Raw genomic sequence first — 4,118 nt, forward strand, 5'->3', positions numbered from 1 at the left:
CTTCTTCTTCTTCTTCTTCTTCTTCTTCTTCTTCTTCTTCTTCTTCTTCTCCTTCTTCTCCTTCTCCTTCTCCTTCTCCTTCTCCTTCTCCTTCTCCTTCTCCTTCTCCTTCTCCTTCTCCTTCTCCTTCTCCTTCTCCTTCTCCTTCTCCTTCTCCTTCTTCTTCTTCTTCTTCTTCTTCTTCTTCTTCTTCTTCTTCTTTTCTCTCTCTCTCTCTCTCTCTCTCTCTCTCTCTCTCTCTCTCTCTCTCTCTCTCTCTGTAGTTTGGTGCCTGTTGTCCTGGATCTTACTCTGTAGACCAGGCTGGCCTCGAACTAACAGATCCACCTGCCTCTGCCTCCTGAGGGCTGGGAGTAAAGGCATGTACCACCACCTCCCAGCTCAAACACAGGGGTTTTTTTTTGGTTTTTGGTTTTTAATGACAAGTTTGAGGTTAGGGGTCCTACTGTTGTGGATCACAAAAAAGAGTGGGGGCACAGACTCATGGAAAGGAGATATAGACCTCCCTTTCCAGTGTTGTCAAGTGTGTTGCCAGGCCCTCAACCACAGGGAATGTCAGCTTCATGGTGATACGAACGTAACTTTCTCTTCTCTGATAACATGGAATTATAGGGTACTGATGTGGACAAGATACGGCCTTTAATGCTGGTGACTCTTCTCATCCTTTAAAAAACCTTTTCTAAAGATTCTGTCTCTTTCTCTACTTTTCTCTCCCTCCCTCTCCCTTTCTTTCCCCCTCTCTTGCTACCAAGAGATATTTAGGGAACTTTGGGGTGATTCCATTGACCTTTTTTCGGTGTCTCTTGATAGAGACATTTGTTCCCTGAGCAAAGCCTCTAAACAAATTCCTAGCAAAATATCGGCAAGTGTATTTAGTCATTGCCAAGGAGAAGGTGACAAGTTTTGAAGCGTTTGGTGGCATGTTTCATGGGTGTCTGGAGAAGAGTAGATCTAGAGCCTCAGCTCTCCAAATGTGAGGACAATGTGATTTCTTCTAATTATAAGCTCATTCTGGCCCCCTAAGAGGATGAACTCAGTGGGTGGATGTAGCTAACTGCATTCACAGGGACACAGTGATGATTAAGCTTCATAACAATGCAGCGGAAATCTCATCCCAAGCTGTGATTGTAACAGATGACAGTGGGCGGGATGTTGAAGTGACTTATCCAAATTCGGCCAGATTTTTAATATGTTACATTCAAGCCATGCTTTGTCAGAATTGCCTGGACTTGTTGGGTTGTTGATATATAAAAATAAGTTTTATAGGACACTTGGTCATTTTTAACTGATCCTGGATATTTTTCTTGTCTCAATCACTGAAGAAAAGCATTGGTCACAGCTGATAAGTAGGAGCACACTGCTATACTCCATGGGGCCATCACAATAGGTGACTAACAAGTAGAAGGATCCTTTTTACTGTTTCTTTCAAATTGCATTTCCAACATACAAGTCTAAAAAAGATGGAAGCACAGACGCTGCGTCTCTCCACCACCAGTTAGACTCAGTATGTTTGGCGTTAGTTTTTCATAAAGTGACGTCACACACAAAAACAAAGGATAATGGAACCTTGTGCCCAGGGGACATGATTGCTGAGGGAAATAATTTTACCACTTCTGTAACAATATGATTTACAGTAACACTTCATGAACACCACTTTCTCTGTAAACTAATACATATGGAGAGTGGGGTCTATTATTGGCTAAACTTGGCTCAGCAAATAGATGGTGCAAGTTACACAGACATTTACAATATGCTATACAGTCATACAGACTTGTCTTATCTGCAAAAGCACATAGGAGAAAAAAACTGAATTTGATATAATCTTGTCCTGGATGCCTGTTGCTCAAAGTCCTTCAGAAAATAGTGATTAAAAAATTTGTTCACATAATATTATGGGGACTCAGTGATTTACTACAGAGGAAGCACTAAGACATGTTTGGGCTGAAGAGACGGCTCAGCACTTACAGAGGACCAGAACTCACATGGTGCCTCATAATTTCCTGTACCCCCAATTTCAGGGGATTTGGCATCTTCGTCTGGCCTCCTTGGGCACTAGGCATACACATGGTACACATAAATACACATAGACAAATACTTACACATGCAAATAAGAATAACTAAATATTTTTATAAAAGTGTGCCTAGCAAGTTGGAGATGCAGAAATTTTCATGCACTGTTTTGGACTCTTTAAATTTGGGGACAGGCCTTCAGTTCATGGAAGATCCACTCTGGGGACTATTGGACCCCAGTCAAATTTGCCCAAGAGGATAGCAGTTACTGGAATTTGGAGATTAGAAATCTTTGCAAAAGCTACCAAAGCCACCTGTGGGAATAATTTGCTCCAAAACTCCTCAGTTGGGGTAAGAAGGGTGGATTAGGAATAAAAACTAATCCAGCCTTTAGGATTCGAATCTAAGAGCACATAGCATGTGGACATCAGTGCTAAGATCAATACCTAATGGGCTGAAGAGATGGCTCGGAGGTTAACAGCACCTGTTGCTCATGCAGAAGACCTGGGCTCCCTTCTCAGCACTCACATGGCTACTTACAAGTCCAGGTTCAGGGGGTCCCATGCCCTCTTCTGGCCTCTGCTGGTGCAGCATACACATGGCACACAGACACGTGTAAGCAAAACACCCACAAACATTAAATAAATCTTAAAAAGTAGATACCTACTCTTCTACTTCTTGAGTCTTTATCAAAACAGAATTTTGTGTGTATCTCTTGTAGACATGACAATTTTGTCATTTTAAAATTGTAGTCATCTTAAAAATAATAACTTAAAAATAATAACAGCAAGGGGAATTCACTGTTAGGGACCTAGGATTTATAGCTATTTGTTCTTTGAGTCCTACATCTGTAATTTTATTTAAGTCACTCTGAAATCCAGTGTAGAAGGAAGGGACAACCGTGGTCAGAATGAAGCTTTCAAAAAAGGGAAGGCAGGGTTGAGATGTTTATACATGCAACATTCTTTAAAATAATTTGTGTCAGTGAGGGGCACCAATCTTCAGTCAGGAAGGACATTCGGGCTCCGAGCCAAAGCCGTGTGGAATAAGCAGTTGGATGTTCCCCAACTTAGGCAAGAGGATGTTTTCTTCTGAGGGGCATCTGGCATAGGTGAACTCACTCATCACACTGCACCTGCAGCTGCTGTATGATGGGCTCTCGAACTCCTGCAGTCCCCGGCCTGCCTGGCTGTTCCCAACACCTGCTTGCCGCTGCCTCGGAAGAGTATAGTTGTAAATTTGGCTCCATGAAGTATTGTGCATTGTGTGGCTTTGGTGGGGTCTTAAGTTGTGGGCTGACAGACACTGCTGTTGTTCTCCTTGATTTAGTAAAATGCCAAATGCAGGTGGGTCCTCAAAAGTACAAGGCCATATTGAATAGATTTTCTGTACACCAAAGGATGATAGTGTTTGTGGCTTGGCTAAAGGACAGGCTCTGACTTTGATTGGCTCTTCCATGCAAGGGCTCTGCAAGTTTGGTGCTTTTATCACGTTTTCAAAACCTTATAAAGCAACATGCTTCATGAGGAAAATACCTATCCTTGGTGCACAGCACTGTATTTAGCTGCTCTGACAGTGCTGAATTTTTGCTGACATTGCTCTGGGTCCTATGGAAGCTGCTCAGATTTGAATTTAAATCCAGCCTGACTATGCCTACACAGTGAGGGAAACCATTCCCAAAATGTATAGAGAAAAAAGCTTAAATGCATTCTACATGGGTGTTGCTCCTCTGTGGATGAGACAGGTCCCATACATCACGATGAAGTTCAGTGGTCCATCTACGACTATCTCTGTGAAGGCTTACTTTAGGCTCCCCTGCTCTTCTCCACCTGAGATGCCAGAGCCTCTGGAGAAGCAGCTCGGGTTAACTGAGTAGATGTATCAAAGTGACATGGACTTTATTTACTTGATGTTCAGTGTTGGAGAAAGCACAAAGGAACTTTTATAGATTTGACCATGCAGAAAATTGTCTGTTCCTAGTATAATTACTGTAGTACCCTTGCTTAAGGCAAGAGTTTCAAACTTGCTGCTAAATAAACCCATCCATTCACAAAAAAATGTCAAGGAACTTTGATGGTTTGGGAGATGGTTCAATGGGTAAAAACACT

At 42.3% G+C, this 4,118-nt stretch overlaps 1 pseudogene; it reads left to right on the forward strand.

Moving 5' to 3' along the window:
- Nucleotides 1–1,076: 1,076 nt before the first annotated feature.
- LOC118590761 lies at nt 1,077–3,886 on the forward strand (annotated as a pseudogene).
- The last annotated feature ends 232 nt before the right edge of the window (nt 3,887–4,118 follow it).

Source organism: Onychomys torridus, chromosome 9 (assembly GCF_903995425.1).
Source record: "Onychomys torridus chromosome 9, mOncTor1.1, whole genome shotgun sequence".
NCBI lineage: Eukaryota > Metazoa > Chordata > Mammalia > Rodentia > Cricetidae > Onychomys > Onychomys torridus.